The sequence below is a fragment of the Amphibalanus amphitrite genome, unplaced genomic scaffold, assembly GCF_019059575.1.
Source record: "Amphibalanus amphitrite isolate SeventyFive unplaced genomic scaffold, NRLGWU_Aamphi_draft 000330F_arrow, whole genome shotgun sequence".
NCBI classification, from domain to species: Eukaryota; Metazoa; Arthropoda; class Thecostraca; order Balanomorpha; family Balanidae; genus Amphibalanus; species Amphibalanus amphitrite.
The window spans coordinates 151,867-163,102 of record NW_024881825.1 but is presented as its reverse complement, the minus strand read 5'-3'; positions in this window follow the sequence as shown (position 1 = coordinate 163,102).

Genomic DNA, 11,236 nt, shown 5'->3' with positions numbered 1-11,236 from the left:
TCATCTTTTTTACCCCTCTGTTCGCTGGGTGAACACGGTCGCTGCTCGCCGTAATGGAAAACGGCGAAATGTGCCTCCGCGGGGCCGAGCCGGGCGACCAGTGACTTTCGGTCACGGCGCTTCACCCTCCCTCGTCACGGTAACAGCACCCGTGACGGACTGTGTGACTGAGGGTGAGGACGCATCCGCCCGGGTGGCTACAGCCCGTCCTAGCGCCGGGCTGCTTCAACCCGCTCCGTCCCTGACTTGCTGTGTGCCTGTGGCAGCCTCCTGCCCCGTTGGCTGTGTGTCTGTAGCAGCGTCCCGCCCCCGTTGGCTGTGTGTCTGTAGCAGCGTCCCGCCCCGTTGGCTGTGTGTCTGTTGTAGCAGCGCGGCGCGCCCCCGTTGGCTGTGTGTCTGTTGTAGCAGCGTCCCGCCCCCGTTGGCTGTGTGTCTGTTGTAGCAGCGCGGCGCGCCCCCGTTGGCTGTGTGTCTGTTGTAGCAGCGTTCCGCCCCCGTTGGCTGTGTGTCTGTTGTAGCAGCGTCCCGCCCCCGTTGGCTGTGTGTCTGTAGCAGCGCGGCGCGCCCCTGATCTCTGACCGCGGCGGCACCGCCGAGTTGCCTGCATTGTTCCTCGCCCGTTCGCGCTGCTCACCACAGACACACGGACTCACGGAGGGAGGGCGTGGCACTGCTGATGGGCACGTGTCGTCAGATGGTATCGCCCGCGCCAAGCCGTCAGAGTCGGGCGCCGACTTCGGTTTCCCTTTTTACCGGCGCGTGCGGCCGCGTTGGCCAATTGGGCCGGGTGCGAGCGGTGAGAAATGGCGCCGCCGCCGCCGCCCCCGTGGCCCATTTGGCGGCGCACGCACGGCCCGCCGGCCCGATCACGCTCGGAGGGGAGCGTCCCGGCCCCGGTGGCGGGGGTCGTAAATCCCGGCGGCGCGGCTACTGTGGAGCGGCCCGGTCCGGACGGAGCGAGACCGGCCGGACAGAGCTGCCCGCGCCCCATTGAGGAAGGCGGCACATACCCATGAATGGGCGCGGGCCCGCACAGTGGGTACGGTAAGCCGATTGGCCCGGTTCGCACGGCCGGCGGCGGCGGCGAGCTCCGTGAGTGACTGCTGCTCGGCCGGGCCGCGCCCGTGACCCGGCGGTGACCCGGCGGCCCCGGCCGGCTCTCCGCGTGACCCGCCGCCGGGGCGGGGGCGGGGGCGGCCAGCGTCCGGCCGACACACCGTGGGAGCGGACGTGCCGGCGATCTGCCGCCCCCGCCTCCGCCCCGGGGCCGCCCACGCCGCTCACCAGCAGAGACGAGAGCACACCCTTGGCTGGACCGACTCATCAACTTCTCATCGCCTCGTAACCTGGGAGCGGACTGAGTAACCTGTCAATGTACAGGGTGTCCCATAAGTTCGTTCTCACCTAAATTTTACGTTTTTAGGCTCTCTTGCTTAAAGACACGCTGAAATTGGTTCGTTACTGAGCTTACGTGGTTGCCATGGCTGGTAGAAATATGCTCCACAGTAACTAATTTCTGTAGACAAAATAGTTTTTGCTAGAGAGCCCGTTTCCTACACAGACGGCTAACGCCGCAACATAGAGGTCTCCAATACGGGTACGTCTCGGTATTTAGTCAGCACGTGACCATTCGCGACGATTGAGGGTGATTGAGGCCTACCAGTCTGTAGACAATGTCCATCGCTAACTGGACGCACAGTCAGCAAGTGACACCGATGATTTGTCGGGAGTCAATCATTGCAAGTTTATCCTCTTTTTTTGTCAGCTCTCAGGAGTGAGCCATGTGGCCAAAACTGTGTGGCGCCAAAGTGGCCATCAAAAAGGTCAAAGGGTTAGAAAGTTGGTAAGCAGACTTTTCAGGATGGATTACCAGCTGTCTAAAATTGTTCTTACGGGGAACATAACTCAAGGTGACTTAAGCTTTGCTTACCGGAGGGCTCAAAACAGTCAAAAACGTCTTAAAATGGCCAAACATGAGTTTCGTTATGCCTGAGGCTAAAAAAACTAAAGGGCTGAGGACATCAACCAGGTCATCTGGACTAACTAGTCCACGTTCGAGATGAAACACCCGTCCAAACCCGAAAACAACCCCATAAGGGCGAAGGAGGAGGCCTCCGTTTCGTCCCGTTATGTTCCTATGCGAAAGGCCAAGATCACGGTATTGTGGGGTTATAGGCGTCCAGACGCTGACCAGGTTGCGATTGGTGTCCCAGAAACAGCTTTGGGAAGCATAATGCTTTTCCAAGAAAATCTAGGAGGAGTTTCAGCCCTCAAGCTGAACTCGAACCGCGAGTATGAACACATTTATAGAGGAGAAAATGGCATCCGAGAGGTCGTAGGCCCATCTTCAGGCAAGACAGTGCATCAGTGCACAGGCCAAGCAAAGCTTAAAAGCGGTGGAAGGAGACTGTGACAGGCGTTTGTGGCAAGACCACATGCCAGGCACCTCATCGGATCAAAATTTTATAAAAAAATTGTTGGTTATGCTGAAATTTAGGCTCGTCGAAGCGTAGCGCTGTTCCAGCCTCGAGGAGCTCACGGCGCATGTCAAGTCAGTCTGGGTTAACTTTAAGCCTGCTATGCAGCCAAACATGCCGGTTGGCATGCCGCAGCATGTGTTCATGTGTTTGCCTATTAAATGGGGAGCACATTGAGGGGTCATAAATATATCAAAACGCAAAGTACTCTGTTTCACATGCAAATAAAATGTGAGAACGAACTTATGGGACACCCTGTACAGTATGTCTAAAAAGAATGTACCGTCGCCACTACGTGGCGCTGGTGTCGCGAGCCGGTAGTTGGCTGAATCCGCACCAGACCACACATTCCCAAGCGCTAGGTGACAGCTGCGCAGCGGCCGGTAGTAGCGTAAGCCCGCTGCCCGAACCTTCGTGACACGACCCCGGGGGGGAGGGAGAGAGGGAGGGGAGCGGGCGGGGCAGCGCGTGCTGGGAGGGGTGCTCCGGCAAGCTGGCAGTTGTCGCGGCCAAAGGTCAAGGGGTCACACACCAAGCGAACGGACGCTGATGTGGGTTCGTGGGGATCGTGAACTTGTGTGTGGTAGGTGCGTCTTGCGATCAGCGATGCACGGGTGATACGCCATGGGTCTAAGCCAAATGATTCGGGGGAGAGCTGAAGAGAAATACCTGGTTAACTATGGCGAATAATGGTGCTGAAAAATGAAAAGTATGGGTCAATGCAAGCCTTCATGACTATAAACTTTACTTTTCTGAGGGCGCAAAGGCCAGCATTGAATAACGACATCCGGATCGAACTTAGCAATGATTTATAATTACATGCCGAAGTAATAGCGTTGCAAAACCCACCTAGTAAATTGTCAAGTCGGATTCATACCGACTTGAATTAAACTATCCTAAATTAAATTGTATATAAGATCTTTATGCTTTGACCAGCTTCGTGACCTGACGGGCTGTGACCTGACCTTGACCCGAGGTTAACACCTTAACTTGATCTCACCCGAAGAAAAAGTATACCATTCGACACGCCTGAGCTAGACAAACACGATGCTGCTAAAATCGCGGATCTGCGATCATGTTTAGCGAAGTTATTTACCAAAAACCGAACCTGTGCCTTGGGCCACTTGACCTAACCTCAGAAGTCATCGGCTGATCCTGGTCCTTAAAATCGGAGACCAATCGCTGCATTTCGTAACGACGCGCACGATCGTTTCTTTCGTGAGGCTCTAGCTCATTAAGGGCGAATCGGCAAAGGGGGTTGTTCCCTCACTTCCAACCCCCCAACGCCCCCTCGGTATTCAGAAAACCTGAAGATCCGGTGAGGGTTAAAACGTTGCTCCTGAACGAGGAAGAAATGTAAAAGTCAAAGCTCTATAGACGTCCTGTAAAAGTGGCCATAATAAATAAATTGGTTAGAGATAAGATACTTTTTAAACGACTTCCTCATATAAAATCGGGTGCTGCGACCAATCTTATAAACGCTTTAGAATGGACAGGGCGTCACTGGCTAAAGTTTGGGTGCAGGAAACGGCTATTAAATGCAAAATGGTTTTCATGCATTTCAGTCAATTGTATATTGACGGTCCCAGTGGCCGAGCTAAAAAAAGTTTGGTAGTGTTTTGCATCTTTTACGCCCTAAGAATTGAAACTACACCATCTATTGAAGTGGGCGGGCTTATTTGAATGGGAGGGCGCATTATGCGTCAATCGTGTGCTTTCGTTTGTTTTGGACCGTATTTTACGACATCCACTGCTGGTATCACTATCAATATTATTTAATGCCGTGAATACGACAGCATTCCATTTATAAGATTGGGCCAATGGAGTCGCGCCCTGCGAGCTCGGTTTTCCGCTCGGCCGCTACGGGCCGAGGAAGTCGGTCTTCGCCTGAAGGCAGGACGGAGGTCAGCGAGGGAGCGCGGGGTCAGCCAGGTATCGCCCAGTGCCGAGCAGATGCCGCTCCCTCCCCTCTCTTCCCCTCTTCTCCCCTCCCCACCTCTGTATAGATGGGGAGGGACCGAACTGCCAATGACATGCGAGCGGTCAAGGCCGCTCGCGCGGCAGCGACCCTGGCGGCCGGGTGCCGCAACTGGGATTCAGCCAAGTTACCGATTCGCCTCCTGTGGGAGAGCCAAACCAGGGGACATACTTTTTAGACATACTGTACCTGAGAGGAGACTAATTAAGCGGCTGGCAGTACCGGTACCTGGGACTCAGTACCGGTACCCGGTACCGAGTGGCTGGCAGATCCGGTGATGAGGTAGTGATCAGGATAGCTGCTCGCCTGCTCCCGATGAGGAGGCGGTGCTCAGAATAAGTGCTCCCGGAGAACAGCAGGAGGTGCTCCCGGACATCGGAAAACGCCGCTTCTCGAGTGGGTTTACACGATTGATAGCGCCAACTCCCGCCGCGCCCGTATCGGAAAATCTCCGAAGGCCACCCGATGAAAAATCGTTCAATCTGGCGTGGTCGAAACAAAACATTAGCGCGCCCTGAGGTCTGGGCTCCCGCGGCGCGCGCGTAGCTGCCTTCCTGGTGGCCGGTGCTCCATCGTGCCGCCGCCGCCGCCCGGAGCCCGGCAGTAAACCAGCTCGGAACGGCTCCGACCCGCGGCCGGGAACGCTAGGGTAGCGGGCTCGGCGCCGATTTGGTGGCAGATTGGAATCAGATACCCTCCATCGGCCGGGCGCCCGGCGCCGCGCGGTGCCGCCTTATCCGACCTGCCTGAACCCGGGCGGGAAGAGACCTGCCGTCCGGGGCTGCCGGGAATCCGAACTCTACCCCGGAGCTTTGTCTCGCAACCACCGGAGCCGTCGGAGTCATCTCTAATCAGTTCGTCAGGGCCAGCCGATAATTTGAAGGGCTCTGGTGTCCTCAGCTCGTCATGGCTACTTTATAGGGCTCTCCAGTCAGCTCGCTATGACTGGTTTGGAGTGTTCTGGAGTCCTCAGCTCGTTATGACTACTTTGAAGGGCTCTCGTGTCCTCAGTTCGTTATGTCTACTTTGGAGGGCTCTTGGGTCCTCGATGGACCGGCGCTGCTCACGGTTCGTCGGACGGTCATCTCAGGCTCAAAAGAAACGATACATACCATTCGAAAGCTGACGGTGAGCTGAATCCAAAAATGCAATTTTTATCAAAATCGATCGATGGCCTTTTTTGAAAATTGCGATTTTGTAAAAACTTAATAATCTTTTATTCAACGGGCTGTACCGGACATTCTTGAAAACATAAACACGTATTTTTGAGTTCCAGTGAAAGCTGAACGCCAAAACAACAATATTTAGCGAAGCAATATTTCCAAACATTAATATGCGTCTCCCACAGCCGACAATAAGGCGCAATCACACAGCTCAGTGTCACGATGGACCAAAGTCAGCCACACAGAGGCGTGAAATGACCCTTATCGACTCGCAGACCCGGCGCTCTCGGCTCGCCTGACCAGCCACGGAAAGAACGTTCGGCTCTCGTTCTACTAAACAAATGTCATATTTGTCACTTTAACTGTCCACATCGCTATTAAAGTTATTCAGGATACCTGTGAAGAAAATTCATTGTTCTGCTTGATTTACAACATGCTTTAATTTACATTTTTCTTATACATATTTTGTTCCATCCAGCTGCGATCAGTGCCCGCGCAGGGGAAGTGAGCGGGGTTTCACTGTCAGAGGCTGTACTGTTGACAGCTGCTCGGCCGTGCGACCGGTCAAAGGTTACCCTGCCCCGCCGGGCGCTACCCCCACTCAGGCATCGGTAAAATCCTTTTTGAAAGGATTGCATTCCCAATCCACATTCCAAGTGCCGAAGTGGATTGCATTCCTACCCGCAATCCCCTTTTTTCACTTGGATTGTGATCAAATCCGCAATCCTTTTTTGCAATCCTGTTGTATTACATGTGCACTAGTGGATCTGGGGGAGGGAGGGGGGCATAGGGCCGTGCCTCCATCCCCAAATCACCCATTTCTAGTACCTAGTCTTGCGAGTAGTTCCTATCTAAGGCACAGGTATTTTATGGGAAATATTGTTTTGCCTCAAACACCCCCACATTTAAACCTTTACCCAACCAGTGTTTTATATTTTTGAAACTCGCCCTCAAATACATTATTTTGCCCTTCCTATAATACTAACGTATCTAGGAAGGGCAAAATAACGTATCTATATAATACGTTCATCAGCGTATATTATTTTGAGCGTTTAAATTAAAAGCGTTTAAATTATTTCAAGTTTCGATGTAAAGCCCTTGATAGCAAAGTACATTAAGCCGATGAAGCCGATCTCATAATTTTCAATCGTAACAAACCATTTCAAAGCACTAATCAAACACAATCCGGATTGGATTGCAAAAATTGGAAGTATGTTGCAATCCAATCCGCAATCAAATCCTGTTTTTTGGAATGGATTTCAAATCCAGGTGCAATCCACCAAAAAGGAATGCAATCAGGATTTTGCAATCCTGCAATCACAATCCTACCGATGCCTGCCCCCACTCCACCCGAGCTGAGGCCGGTACAGCCGCTGACATTTCATCGCGGCCAATTTTCCTTATATGGGCATGATACCAAGCTCAATTGAGCAAAGAAGACATGAACAAATGCAAATTAATGCATGATGTGAAGATGACAGAACAATGAATTCTCTTCACACGTATCCTGAATAACTTTACTCGCGATGTGGACAGTTAAACTGACAAATATGACTTTGTTTAGTAGAACGAGAGCCGAACGTTCTTTCCGTGGCCGGTCAGGCGGGCCGAGAGCGCCGGGTCTGCGAGTCGATAAGGGTCATTTCACGCTTCTGTGTGGCTGACTTTGGTCCATCGTGACACTGAACTGTGTGATTGCACCTTATTGTCGGCTGTGGGAGACGCATATTAATGTTTGGAAATATTGCTTCGCTAAATATTGTTGTTTTGGCGTTCAGCTTTCACTGGAACTCAAAAATACGTGTTTATGTTTTCAAGAATGTCCGGTACAGCCCGTTGAATAAAAGATTATTAAGTTTTTACAAAATCGCAATTTTCAAAAAAGGCCATCGATTGATTTTGATAAAAATTGCATTTTTGGATTCAGCTCACCGTCAGCTTTCGAATGGTATATATCGTTTCTTTTGAGCCTGAGATGACCTTCCGACGAACCGTGTGCTCTCAGGGTAGTGTGCGGCGGCTCGAGTGCGCCGCTCTCAGTATAGTCTGCGGGGACTCGAGAGTGCTGCTCTCGGCGCGCGCGGCCGTGTCGCACCGTCCCATAATGAGCCCACCTGGCGGTGTGAGACCACTTGACACGCATTCCCAACCTGTGAAGCGGCGGATGATGGGCGGCGTGGGAGCCGACCGCGGCGACCGACAGTGGCGCAGAGTGCCCCGGGCGCCGGGAGATGGGACAGAACAGAGTGTGAGCACGCTGGAACAGGACAGAACAGGGCGTAAGCACGCCGGAACAGGACAGAACAGAGTGTGAGCATGCCGGAACAGGACAGAACAGGGTGTGAGCTGCTCGGTACGCGTGATTATCAGGAAGTTCCGACCGTAGTTGAGATGGTCGGCCGTTAGATGCGGCTCCCAGAATTGTAACGGGTGCGCCCAATGGTGCTTGTTCTAAGCTGTGCTGTCCAATAAATCGTGATCTGGTAATTTTCTAACGGGCAATTATTACAAGCTGTAGGATTGTCCGTAATATCTGTTCATAACATTCCTTGCCGAAGTTCTCACTAATAACACCGATGTTTCTCCGTTTCAAATGCGCCGTCTGAAAGTAACTATAGATGTAGGTATATATTTGAACATAACATTGCTACATACATGACATCCATTTTATATGACATTGTAGGCTATCTCAAGAATTTCTGGAAATTGTTATTGATGAGAAATGGAAACATCACTCCTCACGGATTTCATGGAATTACATCTGGTTTCGTTATCTGCTGTAGTGCCATTAATAGTCGTGTGAAAGTTAATCCAATGAAGCCGGCGGCGATAATCACATCATCTTCCATTACTGCGGAACGATCGGCTGGCCGTAGGAGATGACATTCCTGCGGGTATTGTGGGGCGCCGGGATCCATAGATGAGTGGCCGTTGCTGGTATGTTGGTATCGTATCGTATCGTTACCGTATCATCAAATCTGCCCCGGCATCTCTGGGCCCGGCCCGCTGTGCCCTCTCCGGGTCCGGCCCGCTGTGCCCTCTCCGCTCCTGTTCCGGTCCGAAGTGCCTTCGAGCTCGTTTGTCTCGGGCACCGGGTGGCGTGTCGGCTGTGATTGTGGCCACAATGCGGGGCGGCTCCCCAGTCGTGTCGGCTCTTGGCTGCCAGTGTCGGCCGGCGCGGAGCAAACAGACTCAGCCGGCGGCCACGGGCGCGCCGGATCCCACTGCCGGCGCGGTGGCGGTCCCCGTGTTTGTGCGGCGCCTGGGACCTCGCGGCGGTCGTTCATCACCTCTGGGAGGAGCCGACCGGCCGTCCGCTCCGCCGGACAAATGGAGGCCGTGGCGCGCGCACAATCACACGCACGCGCGGTGGGCGGTCCACTGGCCGGCGCTGGGCGCTCAGCTGGCCCGCCGTGAGTGCCTCAAAGTGGCCGTCAGTGGCCGTTCTCGGGGACCGCTAATGGGGTGCGTGGGCTCTGGTGCGTGTCGGTGCGCGGCTTCAGAGTGCGCCTGGAGTGGTGCGGTGAATGGGGATCGACTCAGGGGTTGGCTCAGCTCGTGTGCCGGCGGTAGCTCTGGTACTGCCCGCCGTGGACCGTCCTCGGCCGACCGAGTGTCATCACTCAGGAGCGCGCCGAGGGCCGTCCCCGTCCGAGTGTCATCACTCAGCGGACCACCCAGCCGTGTCGCTCGGTCGCACCTGGCCACAGCCGTGGTCGGCCGCAGTACCCCCCCTCCCCCCTCCGCCGCTGCGGGTGGCTGTCTTCACCGCCTGGCTTGTTTTCGTCGCACCCCACCTGACCTGACCCGACCCGACCCGACCCGAGTCGGGCGAGCGCAGCGCTGCGCACAGCCCGGTGATTTGTCATTGACCCTGGAGCCCGTCCCCGGGGCGGGAACAGCCGCTTCCCCGGGCCGTCTTCGCCGGCTATTGCGAAATAAAGCGCCGGATCGGCGGGGCGGCCGCCGTAAAATAATACCCGCGCGGCGGCGGCGGCGGGCCGATCGGGCGCCGGTTACGGCCGCCTTTTCAATCGAGCGTTCAGCACCTAATGGTATACCGCCGACAAACAGGTGTCGCTGTGTGACCCGGCGACGGGTACCGTTTTATTGGCGCCGCACCGCCCGATGGCGTGCTTGCCGGCCGTCGAAATTTACGTTCAACACGACATTTATTCCTTGTTTTGCGCCCCGTTAGTGTCGTATGCGGCGTTGATCAGTTAGTGGGGTGATTTGCATAGCAGTTTTTCGCTTGACTCGTTAAATTGTAGACACGCATTCATTATTGCGATGCTTCTTTTGTAATGACGAATCTCATCAACGTTTGCACTTATCTAAGAGCTGCTTTGGACCGTATTTTAAAAGCATGTTGTCTATTAGTTATTCATATGTCAGAGTTTTTTTTATTTTGTCTGGAGACTGATGCTTTTTTGCACCTTGTGCTATTTTTACATTGTGTTTTGTAAGATAACATAATGATTTTGTGGGAATAGATAACATACCTATCAATAGCTAATTAGCAATTAGGCATTATATGGTCGTGTGAAAATACACACGGAAAAGCATTGCGATATTTGAACTGCTGTGCTGGTGATGAACATATATCATACAAATTGTAGTGCAAAATTCAAAACAATCTTGTGGCGTGACCATTGACCACACAATCCTATTCCCATCGGTAATCCGTCACAGCCTCACGATTGATAAGACTGGCCGGCGTGAGATCACCACTCTTTATTTGGATTGATTCGCCATATAGATCGCTGGCCTTCCTGTTTTCTGCATTCCGCTATCAATCAGAACCTGTCGCCTATCCGAATACCATCAGTGCCGCGAGCGACAGAGCGTCTGTCTGCCTGTGTCGCCTGTCTGTCTATCTGTCTGCCCGTCTGTGTTTGTCTGTGTGTGTGTGTGTGTGCGGGCACCCGGTAATCTTTGCCGCGCCATCAGCTAATCTGATTGGATACTGATGGCCGGTTAATGACCACTGCTAAATGAGCGGACGCCCACCTTTTTGCCCGCGCCCGCCGTGTGTGTGTTGGCTGATCGCTGTCTCGTTACCGTTTGAGATCAGCACCCGACGAGCAGCTCTCTGATAACCCCCGTCGACTGCTGCGCCGCGGGGGCGCTTCTGGGGATGAGACGGGAGTGAGCCGGCGGAGGCGCTCCTGGGGATGAGACGGGAGTGAGCCGGCGGGGGCGCTCCTGGGGATGAGACGGGAGTGAGCCGACGGGGGCGCTCCTGTGGGGATGGTGATGGTTACGATGGTCCAGACATGGCTGTGCTGAGCAGACTGTGTCTGACTGTGACTGCGCTGGGCAATGTGTTAGTGGCCGAATGCTGACCGACTGCGACTGTGTTTGCAACTCTAACTGTAATCGTGCTTGTAATTTTGTGACCGTGCCCTAATATGCCGTTCTGTAATTTTATGAAAACTTGAAAAGAAGATCTATTTCTGAAAACGACTTATCAACATGACTAACATTTTGGCTGAAGTCCTTCATTTTCTGAGCTGATAAAAAGCACGCATCCCATGTTTACATCTGATGCGTGTTAAATCTATTGTGGAGCTCATCATTGTAGGTTTTTGGAAAAAAAAGACAGGTCCCATGAACCA